General features: G+C 46.0%; 1 protein-coding gene across 1 annotated transcript in view; it reads right to left on the bottom strand.

The window, feature by feature from the left end:
• The window catches only part of LOC147692454 (uncharacterized), a 175,976-nt gene extending 157,368 nt beyond the window's left edge, over positions 1 to 18,608 (bottom strand). The window contains exons 1-2 of the mRNA XM_086938656.1: positions 18,504 to 18,608; positions 10,525 to 10,623 (exon numbers count right to left, since the gene is read on the bottom strand). The gene's annotated coding sequence lies outside the window, so the exon portion shown is untranslated. The remainder of the gene's footprint in view (positions 1 to 10,524; positions 10,624 to 18,503) is intronic.
• Positions 18,609 to 19,856: the final 1,248 nt, after the last annotated feature.

The following is a 19,856-nucleotide window of genomic DNA, read 5'->3' on the forward strand; positions in this document are numbered from 1 at the left end:
TTCAGATGTGAGCTTTCCACCTTAGCCTCCCTCTCAACCTTAGCTCTGAAAGTGCAGTACTTGCAGTCCCAGCAACTACTTCAGCCCCCAATACTGTGCCTACACAGGTCTGTCATTGCCGGACAGAGAGCCCGCAGATCTTGGGCGCTATACTGTATCCTTACCCCCAAACCGCCAGGGGTTCTGGCCTCAGGCCCCAAACGGTCGCAAACGGGCGCAGACGGGCTTACCTTTGGTGCGCCAGCGGCATGCCCGCTGTGCGTGTCTGCTGCGTGGCATGCAGCTTTTATATGAGCAAGCTCCCCGCCACTAGACCGCTAACCGGTCACAGCGGAAGTGCCTGGCTCTCCCTTCCCCACCCTCGGCGCAGCGGTACTAGTTACCATCTTGGACCGAGGCGGGAAGTAGTAAAGACCGAGCCTAAGCTTTCAGGTAAGCAGGACTGCCCAAAAAGCCCCCACGGCGCCCCCTTCGAGCAGGTATGTGTACTAAAATAGAGGTCTAAAATGACAACAGAATAATTTTAAAATCAACAGGAATCTGCTTCCAGCTACGTAGCGCCGAACAGTTAGGGACACTGCCACTGCCCCACTCACTGCAACGCGGCCATGGGCCCTGCGCCCTTTATGTGAGCAAGCTCCCGGCCAATAGACCGCTAACCGGTCACAGCGGAAGTGCCTGGCTCTCCCTTCCCCGCCCACCACGCAACGGTACTAGTTACTGCGTCGGACCGAGGCGGGAAGGAGTGAAGACCAAGCCCAGACTTTCAGGTAAGCAGGACTGTCTAAAAAGCCCCCACCACTCCCCCTTCGAGCAGGTATGTGTCCTAAAATAGAAGTCTAAAATGCCAACAGAATAAATTTAAAATCAACAGGAATCTGCTTCCGGCTATGTAGCCCCGAGCAGTTAGGGACACTGCCACTGCCCCACTCACCGCAACGCGGCCACGGGCCCTGTGCCTTTTATGTGAGCAAGCTCCCCGCCACTAGACCGCTAACCGGTCACAGCGGAAGTGCCTGGCTCTCCCTTCTGAGCCCTCCAGTACTAGTTACTGCGTCGGACCAAGGCGGGAAGGAGTGAAGACCGAGCCCAGGCTTTCAGGTAAGCAGGACTGCCCAAAAAGCCCCCACCACTCCCCCTTCGAGCAGGTATGTGTCCTAAAATAGAAGTCTGAAATGCCAACAGAATAATTTTAAAATCAACAGGAATCTGCTTCCAGCTATGTAGCGGCAAGCAGTTAGGGACACTGCCACTGCCCCAGTCACCGCAACGCGGCAACGGGCCCTGCACCCTTTATGTGAGCAAGCTCCCCGCCACTAGACTGCTAACCGGTCACAGCGGAAGTGCCTGGCTCTCCCTTCCCTGCCCTCCGCGCAATGGTACTAGTTACCGCATCGGACTGAGGCGGGAAGGAGTGAAGACCGAGCCTAGGCTTTCAGGTAAGCAGGACTGCCCAAAAAGCCCCCACCACTCCCCCTTCAAGCAGGTATGTGTCCTAAAATGGAAGTGTAAAATGCCAACAGAATAATTTTAAAATCAACAGGAATCTGCTTCCGGCTATGTAGCGCGGTGCAGTTAGGGACACTGCCACTGCCCCACTCACTGCAACGCGGCCACGGGCCCTGCGCCCTTTATGTGAGCAAGCTCCCCGCCACTAGACCACTATCCGGTCACAGCGGAAGTGCCTGGCTCTCCCTTCCCAGCCCTCCGTGCAACGGTACTAGCTACCGCATTGGACCGAGGCGGGAAGGAGTGAAGACCCAGCCCAGGCTTTCAGGTAAGGAGGACTGCCCAAAAAGCCCCCACCACTCCCCCTTAAAGCAGGTATTTGACCTAAAATGGAAGTCTAAAATGGCAACAGAATAATTTTAAAATCAACAGGAATCTGCTTCCACCTACGTAGCGCCGAGCAGTTAGGGACACTGCCACTGCCCCACTCATCGCCCCACTATGCAAAGCAGAGCCATCTAGGTGATGCTGCTTGTCATAGTAAATCTAACTTAAGAGCTTACGTTGCCTTGCTTTGCCTTACGTGACACAAGGGTAATGCAAGCCCTTGGTAAATCTGGATTGAGGTGTGCTTTATGTTATCCAGTTTTCCAACAGGTTTTTATATAGTCATGGATATTACTTTTCTAAATATTTGTTGAACATCTAAGACTATGAATCATTCAGTTGTGTATGACATGCATCCACATGAGGTTAATAGTACATGGACAAGGAATATATGTTATGGGGTTAACTGGGGGCATTGGAGACCCCCTCTATGCCCTTGACTCCCCCTTCCTCATTCTAATTATGGGCCAGTTGTGCATACATCAAAATGGGACCAGTGCTGTATAAAAATATTCTCCGGTGTTGGGAAGAACCAATTCCAACTTCATAATGATGGGCCTAATGATGCAGGAGTGGAGACCTATTATGCGATTTGGATATTGCATGAGTCAAATGTTGTAGTCTATAGCTATCTAAAAAAGATGACTCTGTGTGACTATTGATAGTAATAATAATAATAATAGTAGCACCTATAAAGCGCGACAGCTACATCAACAGAGGTGTCCCGGCGCTATAGCGGGAATCAGGTACTGTAACTGGCCAGGCGCTAATCCTGGCAAAAGAGCCAAAAAATAGTACTGCCTGAAAGTTACGCCCGGAACATGTATCATACTTTGCAACAGTACAATAGAGAATGGCTTATGTCACGGGTACTTTTCTACCTATGCCATGTGGCATTGAATGGATGTGTTACATGTTTGGCTATAATGTGGACAGTGCAATGATGGCAGTCAACTATAGCACCTCAGAAACCTATTTTGTTAGACAAGAAGTTTTAGATTTCTGTCAAAGGCTAAACCACATGTGCACAGTATGCCTCTGTTTCGTGGAGATTTCTGACAGCCTATTTCACAAAACATTGATTTATACACAAGAGTGATGTATGATTTTGCAACTTTCCTACCATATGCCTGTTTCCCTCACCCAATGTGGGAAAAATTTCTAAGTTTGTCTTTATTTCTGTGGAAAAGATTTCCTATGTCACGACATCCCTTCTTCTAAACCCCTTTGCAAACTGGTATATTACTCTTTTCACTGTTTAACCCGTTGACTGCGGTGTGAATTCGGCAGCGGTGCATGTGGTTTATGACTGGGCGTGGTTCGGACGTCCCCCGGCCGTCCTCTGCACACGCCCAATGTGACGTCGGACGGCCGTGCGACTCACCAAAAGGGTTAAGAACCATTTGCCAAAGTCACCTAGGAGTCACACAGACGAAATCCAGCAAAAGGTATCACTGTGGGGGCATTTCCACCATGTATGTAACTGAAGCATGTCAAATGTGCCCATGGTGGTATTTCGCAGGCAGAACCAAATCACTGCCTGGTCCATGAAATTGTTCCATCTCGCAAATTTCTGCAAATGTCATCATTCATAAAAAAAATTTGAAAGCTCATGGTGTTTCATGACAGTTTGTATTGTAATGAATGACCACAAAATACTGAAGGGTTTATGAAATTTAGCATTTTTTGCTTTTTCTTTGGCAGCCGCGGTCGGTAGTGGGAGTACCTGCCGGGCGGTAACGTGGGGAGGGGGGAGGGGCAGGGTGGGGGATAGTAATCTATGGATTACGGAGGTTTACAGGTAAGTAAATATATAAATAAATTAAATGAATTTAGTTGCATGCACTGCCTCCCCAAATGCGATGCAGTGCGCGTAATGAAATTCTGTTTATATATATATATGTTTACTTAACTGTAAACCTACAAAATCCATAGATTACTACCCCCACCCTGCCCCTCCCCCTCCCCACCCGGCAGGTACTCCCACTACCAACCGCGGCTGGTCTTTGGCACATTTTCCTGCAAATGTCACACAACACAGCAGAGAAATTCCCAAAAATCTGAATATTTCTCTATTTCATTGCATTAAAAAAATTGCCTAATCAATTGTATTTACCGCCCTCTCAAACTCTCCTTTGTGCTCCGTCTACTATAAAAGATTCTGCACATTGGCCACACCTCCACAGTCGTAAGTCATATTCCTTCAATGCAAAATAAACGAGGGCCTCATTTACATGCCCCTACGCTGCCGGGACAGCACTTTAGTGACGTTCTGACTGCGCACACTGCAGGGCCATATCTACAAGGTGACGTAAAGTCACTCTGCATGGCTTTTGATGGCCTTGTAGAAATGGACTGGGGCAACGCAGCGCAAGTCACTGCGTTGCCTTACCCTGCAATAGGGAGTGTGTCATGGATGTTAGTGAGGATGTATCCATGTAACACCCATGGCATTTGACACATTCCCAGATGTACGAGATTTCTTAAACCTGGCAATGGACAAAAGCCTATTCCTCTCCAGAGGTGGCATACAGGAGGCGCTACAGGAAGAAATAACATTATTTCTCCTAGTTCCCAGCACTCATAGCAAGAGAAAATCGCCTCCATTGATTTTTTTTTTTAGCAGGAAGGTCTCCCTTCCTGCACAAAAACAATCACCCCTAAAATGCAGACACCTTTGCACTGTGGCGCAAGGGTGCCTGCGTTGGTACATGGCAGTCATTTGTGTGCCAACCGGCGGGGAGCAGGAATGCCCTATTTCTGATAGAAACAGCTCATTGCTGCCCTTTTCTTTTGACGTAAGGCACCATCAGGAAGGCTTGTGGAACTGACCTACATCAAAATATTGTAAATGAGGCCCTGAATATTTTTTTGCAGAAAGTACACTTTTCTAAGAATAAATATGAATCCCTCAAGAAAGACAAATGAAAGAATCCTGCCCTTTTTGCTTGCACTATCAACAATAGGATAGCATTTTCTACTTAATGTTGCAAGATGTGAATGTTTTATAGTAAGCTAGGGGTAAATATTTCAGACTCATGACTGCTCAAAAGCATGATGGAGGTGTTGATGATGTGGGTCAGGGTGGTGCTGATTGGTGATGTTCCCAGGTTGTAGATGTGGTGGGGGCATAGGTCTGTTGGGGCCGCTGAGTGGATCATCAATAGATTGCCGCTGTGTAATTTCTAAGGAGGGTTGTCAGATGGTGAGTAAGTCAGCGATGAGTTCTCTGGGGTCGAGTTGGTGTGAGAAGATTTTGTAAATGTTTGCAATGTTCCTGTGGAAGAAGTTGGATAGGTTGTTGCAGAATTGTTTGGAGGCACTGATGTTGTTGACAGTGGCTGATGGTGACGTGAAATCCTTGAAAATCGAGAAGATCTCCTTGCAGCTGGTGGAGCTTCCTTTGATGTGGCCCACTACTGTTTTTCCTTGGTGTCTCTTGTTTGGTAGTGATAGAGTCTGAATGCAACCTTTTTGGTAGTTCTGGCGGGTGTGTCTTGGCTTACTCACCATTTCCTTTCTAGCTGTTTACAGTGCTTTTCGGTGTCTCTGAGGCCTTCTGTGTACCAGCTGGCTTGCTTATTTGATCCACTGTACATATTGGGTTTGTATGGGTGCGATGGAGTCTGCTCATTTCTTGATCAAGTTGTTGAAGTTGTAGATGGCCTTCTTCAGGTTGTCTGTGGGGCTAGGTTGATCTGTGCTGATGGCACTGAGCCAATCTGCTTCTGTGTTTTTTACCCAGCTGCGGCTTGGAATTGTGTTACCTGGTAGGGGTGTTGTTTGAGATGTGTTGATTTGGAAGTTGATGATGGAGTGGCCAGTGCCTGTGAGTGGCGTGGTGGAGTTGTACTTGATACTGTCACTTGTGGTGAAGATGGGGTTGTTCCCATGCATCCACCCATGAATTCTGGTACATTCTCAGCTTTACAAAGACTTGTAAGCCTGGGAATGTGTCAATATTCTCCACCATACAAAGTAAGGTGTAACAAGGGGGAATTGCTTTATTTCTCTTCATTATTACCCCTTTACACTTGTGCTGCATTCTGCTGCACATGTAAAAAGAGGAAACTAACTCTAGAAGTTGTTTTTGTGCAGGAAGGTGTCTGTTCCTGAACACAAGCAATCCTGCCTGTAACGCTGGTACCCTTGTACACAGTGACTCAGTGCACGAAGAGAGCAGAAATGCTTGATAGTTTTGTAAACATGAAGCATTTCTGTTCTCTCCCTTTTATGCATCACAGTACAGCCACTTTGTTTGCTGACTTGTGTGAGAATTTGGAAATTTGTCCCCTGGTAGCTGAACTACAGCAGTCCACATGTGAGTCGGCTTAATGGGGCCAGAGATGTGGACCTGTATTGCTCTCCTTCATTGAGGAACCATCTAACAGTTCCCCAGTGCTGTCGGATGAAAAAAAGGCAGTTCTGTGAGATGCAGTTTCAAAACAAAGTCTCCCCAAGAAGGGACTGTGCCTGAAAGACTATTCAGTGTTGAGATGTGTGCCTGGCAATCCCCCCTTTTCCCCACTTACAATTGCAGTGGGGCTAGTGCCCTGAGGCTACGGGCAACAGGAGGGCTGTGGTGCTACATTGTTAAGGGCTGCCAGGGCAGGCCAGCACCCCTTCAGCATCACGGTGTGCCTCCTCCAACTCCCAGTGCAGAAGCGTAACACTGGCCCCCGCAGCCCCGCATTGCGGGGGGCCTCTAGCTCCAAGGGGCCCCCTCGGCACTGCACTCTGGCCGTAGAGCTCCTGATTGAGTCCGGAGGGGGCCCCTCTAAGTACCGTGCAGGGAGACCCCCTCACTTTTCATTACGCCAGTGTCCCCATGCCATTTATGAGAGAACACACAGTGGTCCATGCCTGCCTGTAGCAAGATGAGAGTGGCAGCACACCAAAGAGTGGGACATATCTGCTTCCCTGATCTTGAAGAAAGCAAGTCAAAAATCGTCCACTTCTTACACTCAGTTCAGAGGGTAAGGATGGGTGGTCGGTCGTTCAGTTTTGCGGCTGCTAGACTATGGAACTCTCTCCCGATATCGTTGAGGAGTCAGGGTGATTTTCTATCTTTTAAGAGAGGTCTGAAGACCCACCTGTTTCCAAGAGCAGTGTGATTTTGCATTGGTGGTTTCGGCTTGCTGAATCAAAGCGCCAGGATACCCTTTGGGTGACATTACAGCGCTATACAAATTTGCCAATACATACACTCAGGAGCAGTGCTGGACAGGCAGGGATCTCATCCAGCCTCACACAGGCACCACACATAGACAGGTGCAGGCTTCCAGTTACTGAAAAAGAAAAAACTCAGAAAAGCACTATCAGGCACATTTGTGACAATGAAAAAAGGAAAGCCTGGGACAGCTGAAAGATAATGCCTGTGTGTGAAAATGTGTGTCAGAGGGCTGTGAAAAATGTGCAAAGGAGAAGAGGCCATGTCCAGGAAGGGTAGGGACAGTACTAATGATCGCTATTTGCTCTTAGGGCTACAAGGGGAATGGCAGAGCCCCACATGAGCTCTCCCAAAAATGCTGGTTTATCACCCTAACTTCCACAGGTTTCCAAGGTAGAGAAAACATGACACTGAAAGAGTTTTGCACTGTTTGGAGCATTCTTTGTGCTATGATAATTAGCAATAAGGCTTTGTCATGCAGGATTTCTTGTTGTTAGGGCATGCAGTAGTTTTGTAGTCAGTTTAAAGATAGAAGTAATACTTACACACTGCATAACGCTGAGCAATGAAAACTTTATTAACTTTCTCTGAGTCTGCAAGTATTGTTAGTTCTATCCTGAAGTATTTCAATATTGATTTGCACTGTGTATGACTCTATGTTTTGACTTTAACTATTGTGTTGATACCCTGACAAATCCTGTATCCCTGAATTTTATTAAACATGTTGCTTTAAACTCATATTGGGAGTTTTCTTTTATTTTTATGGGTTAGGGCTCAGGCTTGCTGGAGCAAGCTTTAGACTGGCTTGCCTCACTGCCCTGAGGTTCAAGTGCTAAAAAGGGAACCTTAGCTCCGAGTTGGTGAACCTGTGGGAAAAGACCCTAGCTGTTACAGTTGTGTCCCAGTAATCCCTGTCTGCCCTGGGACCCCCGACCCAGATTCCTGATAGACCTGTTAACCCTAAAAGGCACCTGTTCAAAAATGTTTGGTGTACTAAAAGTCTGTTCAGCACTCTAAACATATGTCTATCATACCCCCTTATGTATTAGGCACAGTGTCAACGTACAAGAACTGAAGCCTTCAGATGTGAACCATGGTCATGGTCTACAACGCTATACATCAATATTCTTTAAAATAAAAAACCCATGAGGTACATTTAATGCACAACTTAGTTCTCTGCCATTAATAATGTTTACATCCACATTTGTATTCGCAAATGAGAAAATGATGTGCTTTAAGTGTCATGAACAAATATGGCATGGACATAAAACTGTAGTTAAGGCCATTTATTTGCAGGTGTGGCATGAAAACCCAACCAAGGAGGTATGGCAGTTAAGCAAGGCTGTAAGGTAACTTGGTATAGAATCCCAAGATGTGCCTTCCTTGACTAATGTGAACTCCATCGGAACATTTAGGGAAGACTCCCCAAAGAACGGGTCACCCAAAGAGCTTCTGATCAATAACCGGTCTATTTCCCGCTTGTCCACTTCTCAAAGTGACAACAGAGATTGATTATTTGTTTAAAACAGTGATCATGTAAAAGTGTATGATCAACAAACCTAGCAGTGACTCCAGTGGGCTGCCATATTTACCAATAGTCAGCATTAGATGTGGGAAGGCACTGTCAGGATTCCCCCGGCCGCTGGTAAATCACTGACTGCTATGCGTGTTTGTTTGGGCTTGTAAACTACATTTCCCATGAGCCTTCGCGTGGCGCGCTAGAATGACGCTGTGCGACCGGAAAGGATATCATGGCGTTTTCCCAAGGAAGCGCCGCCGATTATCCTACCTGGCGAGTAGTTTCTGCTCGTGTTTTCTGGAGATCTTGCTGGCGTTACTTGGAGGAGGGCTGCGGTAAGCTTGTTATCGCTGTACCGGATTTGCGGAGTATTTTGGTGGGGCTTAGGAAGCGCCCGCAGGGAGAACAGTCTCTTGACGTTCTCCGTACCTGGTCTATGGATTACTGAGGTGGGGCTTAGTAAGCGCCTACAACGTGCACGGTTACCGGTGTTCTCTACACCTGGATCATGGATTACTGTGGTGGGGCTTAGGAAGCGCCCATATCAAGAGTGGTGAGCGCTGTATCAGGTTTTCCTAATACCGAGTGGTGTGCTTGTGTTTATCAGTGCATTTCCTGTGGAGCGTGGTGTTCACTTAATTGCTCCATATCTACCCACGTGGAGCGCGTTGCTCTTGTCATATCAGGACACCTGGGCTTAGGTGCCGATTGTACATTCTATGAAAGTTACATTATTATTATTGTCTGCGCTTGCAGAGAAGAATCTGTATAGACGCTGTGTTTTGCTTTACGCTGGGCATATTCTTTGTTACCTTCATACCAGGAACTTACTTGGTGAACAAACAATCTAGGGGATGCATGCATCATATTGGGGTTGATTCTTTTGCTTCCTGCGCTACCCCTTTAACATTCTACGCATACATTTCCTCGGAGGGGGAATCTTTAACAGTTAAAAGGAAGATACCGAAAAGGAGTGTTATTGAAAGGATTTATGTCTGGGGCAGTCTGGTTATTTTCATTCCCAGTTCCGGTAGGTGTAACCACAGCTTCTCTGTTCATATGCTTTAGGTCACAGAAAGGAAGGGTAACTAGGGTTTCTTATGCTTTCTGTTATTGTGTCTTATAGTAGGAAAACCAGGGGATGATAGAAGAAGCCCATTATAACACTCCTTCATTCCTGCACCCCTGTAGGATATTGCAGGTGAGATATACGGGTAGTGTATTGAGCAGCAAGTATCCAATCTGAGGGTTATCAGTCCACTCATCCCTTGCTTTCTATATCTACAGGTTTTCGGTTCCAGTTGCCCAGCTGTTCCCCTCCGGACCTACATTTTCCCCCGCTTGATCTCCTTAACAGTCTGTGACCTTGACAGCCAGACTTGGGATGATCTAGAGGTGGGTCCCTTTATAGCATCGATCCAATCCTGAGGAGCAACCACGAAAGACCTGACAGGCACTGACATCTAGAGAGTCCAAATCCTCCAACAATATCCACCAAGAAATATGATCCATAAAAACACACATTTGCATTTTGTTAGTGAAACTAACAACATTCAGTACCACTGTGGTATAACAGAAGGGATAGTAACACTTAGCCTGGCTTATCCAGGTGGCATCAAAGAAGGAACCGAAGGGTGAGGTGGGTAGGTTACAAGTATAAGGTTGGACAAAGGTAGTCTGAAGGTTGTGGTTTGTGTTTGCACTCATTCACGCTACTACGTGTATGTAAGTTCTTTTACAACTGACAGAGTTGGGAATCTGGTAGAACATTGATAAAATTGATGCAGTGTAAGTAACCATAATATGACCATAATTATTAATGATGTTAGGGAAATCACAGAATGCCTAAAGTACATTAACAATATTATTCATAAATATTCACAAATATAAGGAATCTCCTTGAGATATAATAAAACACAATGTCATTCTGTAAATCATACTATGTACTAAGAATCACTTTGTGCCAACATACCAGTTAGTATAACTTTACCATACTAACCTGGGCCATCTTCATCATGAATCTGCTGCAATAGCCAGTACTGGTAACACAATTAACTTGTGATTGACTGCACTTGATGTTTTGCTCAAATACAAGAAACTGCAAATGAAGAAAAATGTACATTGATCATCTTCAGCAGTGTCCTGCTACATTGAGGAACATGGTTAATTTCTACAAAGCACATGTTAAGGAAAATGGTTACCAACCAGAAATTCTAATCCCTACAAAAATATGGACAGGGTAATGGAATAATTTGTTTAAAAAACTGGTATAATCATCATTGTTATCATCATCTGCAATACTAGCAGGAGTAAATACATACAGCATCATTTGTATTTTATATGAGAGGACTGTGCAACAAAACATTTAAGATATAACAGATTAAACCAGAGAGCCCAGATTCACTAATATTTGACGCAGTGAAATGCAGCAAAGCGACTTGCTGCACAGTGACAAATGGGGAGAGCAGAAATGTGCCATAATTACTTACATATAGGCATTCCTGCTCTCTCTCCATGTTGGCACACTTGTGGCTGCCAAGCGCAAACACAGGCACCCTTGGGTATGGTGCAAGAGTGCCTTTGTTACAGCCAGGATTATTCTAGTGCAGGAAGGGACACTTTCCAGCACAGAAATAATACCTAGAAGCAGTTTGCTCTTTCGAAAGAAGTAAATACGAGGAGAAATTAACATATTTCTCTTTGTTATGCCTCACTTGGGAAGGCATATCATTTTAACGCATTCCCAGGTTCACTACTCTTAGTAACTCTGGGAATGATTCAAAAACCATGAATTGATGGGGGGGAATACCCACGCTCCACCCATGCAACTCCTTCCGCACGCGGAGATTAACATAAGGCAGCAACTTGTGCTGCTTTTGTGTTATTCTAGATTCACTATAATAGTATTAATAATAATAATAATAATAGATGCATTTATAGAGCGCATGGTTACACTAGGCCAGTGTGTCCCCACACTGCAGTACAAAACTGCCACAACCCTTACCCAGCCTGGCCCAGCCTGCCTATCCTGTAGGGAAAAGATAGGTTTTCAGATATTTCCGAAAGATAGCCTCCGAGCCCTCCCCCCGTAGGCTCACTGAGAGCTTGTTCCAATGCTGAGCTGCCAAAAAGCGGAAAGAGTGGCCGCCCATCCTAGCTCTCTTACTGGCATGGACGCGCACATGGCCCGTCCCCACCGATCTCAGTTGGCGTGTTGGAGTGTAGAGCCTCAATAAATCAGACAGATAGGGCAGATAAGTCCCCTGGATGATACGATGGCAAACGTACAGTGCCTTAAACAGGATTCTCTCCCTTATCGGCAGCTGGTACAGGGACGCTAATGCCATCTTCGAGGAGGCCCCCCTAGGCAGCATAAGAACTATCTGAGCAGCCACATTCTGTATAACTTGAAGCCTTTGCATACATACACCGGTGACCCCCAGATACAGAACGTTGCTATAATCAAGGCGCAAGGCTACCAGGGCCTGCACCATGGTCTTTCTGGCTGTGGTGGGCAGCATGTCCAGGGTTTTCTGGAGGCCCCTCAGGAGTCCAAAACAGGCCCCTGCTACCCGCCTGGTGTGATACTCGAAAGATAGCTTCTTATCCAGCCAGACCCCTAAGTTCTTTGCCTGCTTGCATGGCATCGGGTGGATCCCAGAGACTGGGGCCACCATGCCGATGACCACACCAATGGGGCTCTTCCCACAACAAGCACCTCGGTCTTACTGCCATTCAATTTCAGGCAGTTATTCGCCATCCATGATGCAAGATCTTGCATGCAAGCCACAAAGTTGGTGGCTGCTGTCTCCTGTGCTTTTGTCAGGGAGACCACCAGCTGCGTGTCATCGGCATAGGACACAACCCTGATCCCAACAAAATCTGCAATCTCCACTAATGGTGTAACATAGGGATTAAACTGGGTCGGGCTCAGGGTTGATCCTTGCGATACTCTCTGTTTCAACTTGATGACCCTGGAGTAGTGAGAGCCCTGCCTCACCTGAAAGCTACGCTCGGACAAGAAGGATTTCATCCAATTCAATTCCCTCCCTGCCACTCCTCCTTTCCTTAGACTCTGCAGCAGGGTATGGTGAGCCACAGTGTCGAAGGCGGCACTTAAATCAGGATTAGGGCCGCCGTCTGTCCCTCATCCACATATTTCCTGATGGTTTCCGTGGCGAGTAACAGGGCTGATTCCGTCGAGTGGTGTGCCTGAAACCCAGACTGCGTGGGATGCAAAAAATTGTGTTTCCCAATATGCCCAATAAGTTGTGTATTTACTACCTTGTCTGCAACCTTTGCCAAGTAGGGAAGTAAAGAGATTGGGCGAAGATTATCAAGTCGATCTGGGCTAATATGCGGTTTCTTGGATAGCGGAAGGACTACTGCTTCCTTCCATCTCGCTGGCACGGTCCCTGTCCTGAAGGATAATTCCAATAGGTGCCTAATGCATGGCTCAAGGGTTACAAGGCTCCTTCCAAGTACTTTATGGGAGGCAGGGTCCCTTGATGAACCCAACTTGACACTCCTACAGATTTTCGTTAACAGTTCTGTAGGTGGTACGGTAAATCTGACAATGCATTCTCCCTCTGAAATGTGTCCTACTCCCCCGGGATCTCGTGATCGACATGCGCCGAGTCCGGAAAGGTGGAGTAAATTGTCTCCACCTTATCCATAAAGAAATCCGCCACACGATTACATTATTCCTCCGAACCAGTTGCTGGCACTGCCTGCAGTTGCTAGGGATTAGATTTCTTTATAGACCCTAAACAACTCCCTAGCCGAGTTCTCCGCCGCCCCATTTCTTTCCTGGTAGTACGCTGCCTTCGCCTTTCTAATAAACCCATGGTAACCCTTCAGGGCGACTTTATATTCCCTCCTGACCTGATCCGAGAAATCTTTCCTCCACCGCCTTTCTAGACATTTACAGTCTGCTTTAGCGGTTCTCAGGGCGTTGTTATACCAGGGAGCCAATTTTTGTACTCTCCCTGGTCTTTGATGCGTTCAGGGAGCAGTGCTATCCAGTGCCTCCGTAATGCGGCTATCCAGATTTCCGCATGCACTTTCGACATCTGTGCCCCCAGGCAACCCACCCTGAGCAAGAGCGTTGTTAAACTTCTCCTGAGAGAAACCCGCCCACTTCTGGAGTGCTGTCTCCCCCTTGGATATCACCTGTGCCTTTAGCCCCCGCAGCCTCAGCCCAAACGGGACCAGGAAATGGTCTGACCATGGTACAGGCAGAGGGGAGTTCACAACTATGTCCTCTCAATTAGCAAAAATGGGGTCAAGCAGATGCCCCACTTGGTGAGTTGGTGAATCAGATTTTAACATCAATTGCAGGGTCGCCAATTCTTGACACAGCTGTCTGGCCCTTACATTCTTTGTGTCATCAAAATGCAAGTTCAAATCGCCAAGCACCAAAAGTTTTTCATAACGCAGTGCTGGCTGCACAAGACATTCTAGCAGGCTAGAGGAAAAACGAGTGGAGGGTCCTGCGGTCAATAAATCAGGAGCCCTTTCACGATATAGTTTGGAACTACCTAAAATGTGGAGAAACCCGCCTCACTCTCAGCGATTGTGACCGGCTCTAGGACACATTGGATGGTGTATTTGAATATAATCGCCACCCCACCTTCTTTACAGGAGCCCCTATCAATCCTAGTGATCCCATACCCACTAGGAAGTGCCTCTAGGGTCTCTGGTGCGGAATCCTCCTACAGCCACGTCTCCGAGAGGAACATTACATTAGTCTGCCCCTCTGAGAGCTGATCAAATACCTCCAATCTATGCTTCCTAAGTGATCTGCAGTTCAATAGGCAACAGTTCACATGTGAGCTTGCCACCTTAGCCTCCCTCTCAACCTTAGCTCTGAAAGTGCAGTACCTGCAGTCCCAGCAACTACTTCCACCCCCAATGCTGTGCCTACACAGGTCTGTCATTGCCGGACAGAGAGCCCGCAGATCTTGGGCGCTATACTGTATCCTTACCCCCAAACCACCAGGGGTTCTGGCCTCAGGCCCCAACCGGTCGCAAACGGGCGCGTGTCTGCTGCGTGGCCGCTGGGGCATGCAGCTTTTATATGAGCAAGATCCCCACCACTAGACCACTAACCGGTCACACCGGAAGTGCCTGGCTCTCCCTTCCCCGCTCTCGGCGCAGCGGTACTAGTTACCATCTCGGACCGAGGTGGGAAGGAGTGAAGACCGAGCCCAGGCTTTCAGGTAAGGAGGACTGCCCAAAAAGCCCCCACTACTCCCCCTTTCAGCAGGTATGTGTCCTAAAATGGAAGTCTAAAATGCCAACAGAATAATATTAAAATCAACAGGAATCTGCTTCCGGCTATGTAGCGCAGTGCAGTTAGGGACACTGCCACTGCCCCACTCACTGCAACGCGGCCACGGGCCCTGCGCCCTTTATGTGAGCAGCTCCCCGCCACTAGACCGCTATGCGGTCACAGCGGAAGTGCCTGGCTCTCCCTTCCCAGCCCTCCGTGCAACGGTACTAGCTACCGCATTGGACCGAGGCGGGAAGGAGTGAAGACCGAGCCCAGGCTTTCAGGTAAGGAGGACTGCCCGAAAAGCCCCCACCACTCCCCCTTCCAGCAGGTATGTGTCCTAAAATGGAAGGCTAAAATGCCAACAGAATAATTTTAAAATCAACAGAAATCTGCTTCCAGCTACGTAGCGCCGAGCAGTTAGGGACACTGCCACTGCCCCACTCATCGTCGCCCCACTATGCAAAGCAGAGCCATCTAGGTGACGCTGCTTGCCATAGTAAATCTAACTTAAGAGCTTACGTTGCCTTGCTTTGCCTTACGTGACACAAGGGTAATGCATGCCCTTGGTAAATCTGGATTGAGGTGTGCTTTATGTTATCCAGTTTTCCAACAGGTTTTTATATAGTCATGGATATTACTTTTCTAAATATTTGTTGAACATCTAAGACTATGAATCATGCAGTTGTGTATGACATGCATCCACATGAGGTTAATAGTACATGGACAAGGAATATATGTTTAGGGGTTAACTGGGGGCAATGGAAACCCCCTCTATGCCCTTGACTCCCCCTTCCTCATTCTAATTATGGGCCAGTTGTGCATACATCAAAATGGGACCAGTGCTGTATAAAAATATTCTCCGGTGTTGGGAAGAACCAATTCCAACTTCATAATGATGGGCCTAATGATGCAGGAGTGGAGACCTATTATGCGATTTGGATATTGCATGAGTCAAATGTTGTAGTCTATAGCTATCTAAAAAAGATGACTCTGTGTGACTATTGATAGTAATAATAATAATAATAGTAGCACCTATAAAGCGCGACAGCTACATCAACAGAGGTGTCCCGGCGCTATAGCGGGAATCAGGTACTGTACCTGGCCATGCGCTAATCCTGGCAAAAGAGCCCAAAAATAGTACTGCCTGAAAGTTACGCCCGGAACATGTATCATACTTTGCAACAGTACATTAGAGAATGGCTTATGTCACGGGTACTTTTCTACCTATGCCATGTGGCATTGAATGGATGTGTTGCATGTTTGGCTATAATGTGGACAGTGCAATGATGGCAGTCAACTATAGCACCTCAGAAACCTATTTTGTTAGACAAGAAGTTTTAGATTTCTGTCAAAGGCTAAACCACATGTGCACAGTATGCCTCTGTTTCGTGGAGATTTCTGACAGCCTATTTCACAAAACATTGATTTATACACAAGAGTGATGTATGATTTTGCAACTTTCCTACCATATGCCTGTTTCCCTCACCCAATGTGGGAAAAATGTCTAAGTTTGTCTTTATTTCTGTGGAAAAGATTTCCTATGTCACGAGATCCCTTCTTCTTAACCCCTTTGCAAACTGGTATATTACTCTTTTTACTGTTTAACCCGTTGACTGCGGTGTGAATTCAGCAGCGGTGCATGTGGTTTATGACTGGGCGTGGTTCGGACGTCCCCCGGCCGTCCCCTGCACACGCCCAATGTGTCGTTGGACGGCCGTGGGCCGTCCGAAGCACCAAAAGGGTTAAGAACCATTTGCCAAAGTCACCCAGAAGTCACACAGACGAAATCCAGCAAAAGGTATCACTGTGGGGGCATTTCCACCATGTATGTAACTGAAGCATGTCAAATGTGCCCATGGTGGTATTTTGCAGGCAGAACCAAATCACTGCCTGGTCCATGAAATTGTTCCATCTTGCAAATTTCTGCAAATGTCATCATTCATAGAATTTTTTTGAAAGCTCGTGGTGTTTCATGACAGTTTGTATTGTAATGAAGGACCACAAAATACTGAAGGGTTTATGAAATTTAGCATTTTTTGCTTCGTCTTTGGCAGCCGCGGTCGGTAGTGGGAGTACCTGCGGGGTGGTGACGTGGGGAGGGGGAGGGGCAGGGTGGGGGTAGTAATCTATGGATTACGGAGGTTTACAGGTAAGTAAACATATAAATAAATGAAATGAATTTAGTTGCATGCACTGCATCCCCAAATGCGATGCAGTGTGCGTAATGAAATTCTGTTAATTTATATATATGTTTACTTAACTGTAAACCTACGAAATCCATATATTACTACCCCCCACCCTGCCCCTCCCCCTCCCCCATGTCACTGCCGGCGGGTACTCCCACTACCAACTGAGGCTGGTGTTTGGCACATTTTCCTGAAAATGTCACACAACACAGCAGAGAAATTCCCAAAAAGTGAATATTTCTCTATTTCATTGCATTAAAAAAATTGCCTAATCAATTGCATTTACCTCCCTCTTAAACTCTCCTTTGTGCTCCGTCTACTATAAAAGATTCTGCACATTGGCCACACCTCCACAGTCGTAAGTCATATTCCTTCAATGCAAAAAAAAACGGGGCCTCATTTACAAGGCCCCTGCGCTGCCGGGACAGCACTTTTAGTGACGTTCTGGCTGCGCACACTGAAGGGCCATATCTACAAGGTGATGTAAAGCCACTCTGCATGGCTTTTGATGGCCTTGTAGAAATGGACTGGGGCAACGCAGCGCAAGTCACTGTGTTGCCTTACCCTGCGATAGGGAGCGTGCCATGGACGTTAGTGTGGGTACATCCATGTAACACCCATGGCATTTGACACATTCCCAGAGGTACGAGATTTCTTAAACCTGGCAATGGACAAAAGCCTATTCCTCTCCAGAGGTGGCATACAGGAGGCACTACAGGGGGAAATAACATTATTTCTCCTAGTTCCCAGCACTCATAGAAAGAGAAAATTGCCTCCATTGATTGTTTTTTCAGCAGGAAGGTCTCCCTTCCTTCACAAAAACAATCCCTCCTAAAATGCAGACACCTTTGCACTGTGGCGCAAGGGTGCCTGCGTTGGTACATGGCAGTCAGTTGTGTGCGAACCGGGAGGGGGCAGGAATGCCCTATGTCTGATAGAAACAGCTCATTTCTGTCCTTTTCTTTTAACGTAGGGCACCATCAGGAAGGCTTGTGGAACTGACCTACATCAAAATATTGTAAATGGAGCCCTGAATATTTTTTTGCAGAAAGTACACTTTTCTAAGAATAAATATGAATCCCTCAAGAAAGACAAATGAAAGAATCCTGCCCTTTTTGCTTGCACTATGAACAATATGATAGCATTTTTCTACTTAATGTTGAAAGATGTGAATGTTTTATAGTAAGCTAGGGGTAAATATTTCAGCCCATGACTACTCAAAAGCACAATGCAGTATAATTTTGCTTCGGTACATTGTTCTATGTCTGGGCCTTCAATTTGAGTTTATCATTCCATGAGTTAACAATGACTTAATTTGTCTGTCAAAGCGTGACCCTAATGTTAAGAGACATAGAAGATGTCACACTAGAATTATTCCATATTGATATGAATTCACATAAATATGAGGCATCCCAGATACCTCATGTGTCTTGATTCAAGCTATTGTATTTTCAAAAGCCACAATCAATTTGTTGAATGATATTATATTTAAAAAAACATTCAAACACACTTTACCATTCTAGCTCTGGCGTTCATGGTGAATGATCTGAATGCTCCACCAATGCTGAGCGCATTGTAAATCAATGCACTGCTGGAGCAACTCTCCATACTCCGAGAGACCTGTGAAGTAGATAGTAATACACTGATGATTTTAATACACTTCTTATTACATTGTGGAACTTGATAGAAATATTTTCACAATCAAGGCAGATGATGACAAATTAAATGATTCTCTTACTCAGATTAGGTTTCTTCAGTTACAACATTGATTGTGTCATCATCATCATCATCACAAGCTCAAAAGGGTACTCAGGCAGAAATGCAGTGTCTCTCTTCTTCTATCCCTACTGTGTATTCTAAGAACAAGCCCTCAGTCACTTGAAGGGTGGCATGCTTCATCATCGGGCTGCTACTCACATTGATTTTGGTCATTACCAATGTGGGCTACAACCCTGGTAATGAGGACGGCTCGTGGTGGGCCTAAGAACGGCATGAACATTGCTTCATCAAAATGTCCTGAGTTGAGGAAGTGACACCACACACCCTTTGTCAATAATTACATCATTGGAATTGACATCAGGTGACCTCTTAACCGGAATCTTTCCAGGAAGTGATGTCACTTGAACTTCACCCTGATGACCGCAGTAATTGACATTGCTGAAGAACCATAATAACAACATGGTAATTATAATAACTCAACACAAATGTTTGTTTTAAATCCCACCTATACTAGGGTACTGAAATGATCTTTGAAAGTTGTAATACAATGTTTTCCCTAAATTATAGAAAGTGAGTGTGCAAGGCCTCTGCTAAAGGTATTAAGGGGGCTGTTGTGGTATGGAGCTCTTCACTGAAGCACAATTTTCACATAACTTTGCCTAACACCCAAGGGCATTGAAAGCACACTCATTAAACAGTAAAGTCCTTTTTTTTCATCTTAAATCGCATTTGTAATTATTGACAGATGTTTTCATATGCACTGGAACATACTTACCATCATGAATAAAACTGTGATTTATATAATGTACCATGGTATTTTTGGTATTAATACACAAATAACATTATTGTGTTAATTTAAGGCGCTTCCATGAACCGCATTGCCTCAGGGTGCAACCCATTCCTCGCCAACTCCTGTCTTCTATGACTTACAGATAGAACCTATTGTAATAGTTTCCTTTTTTCAATCAAATTTCAAAAAGTACACTTCTTAGTCCAGTTGTTGAGGGAGCCTTAATGTATTCCTCTTTAGATTATGCAAATGCCCTCCCTAAATTATTATTATCAGTCCTCAATTACTATCTGTTCCAAGAGAACATACTGTTGCAGGAAACTTTCTCCTGAATACCTTTCCCTTAATATCATCACTTT

This window comes from Lissotriton vulgaris, chromosome 9, assembly GCF_964263255.1.
Source record: "Lissotriton vulgaris chromosome 9, aLisVul1.2, whole genome shotgun sequence".
In the NCBI taxonomy this organism is placed as follows: Eukaryota; Metazoa; Chordata; class Amphibia; order Caudata; family Salamandridae; genus Lissotriton; species Lissotriton vulgaris.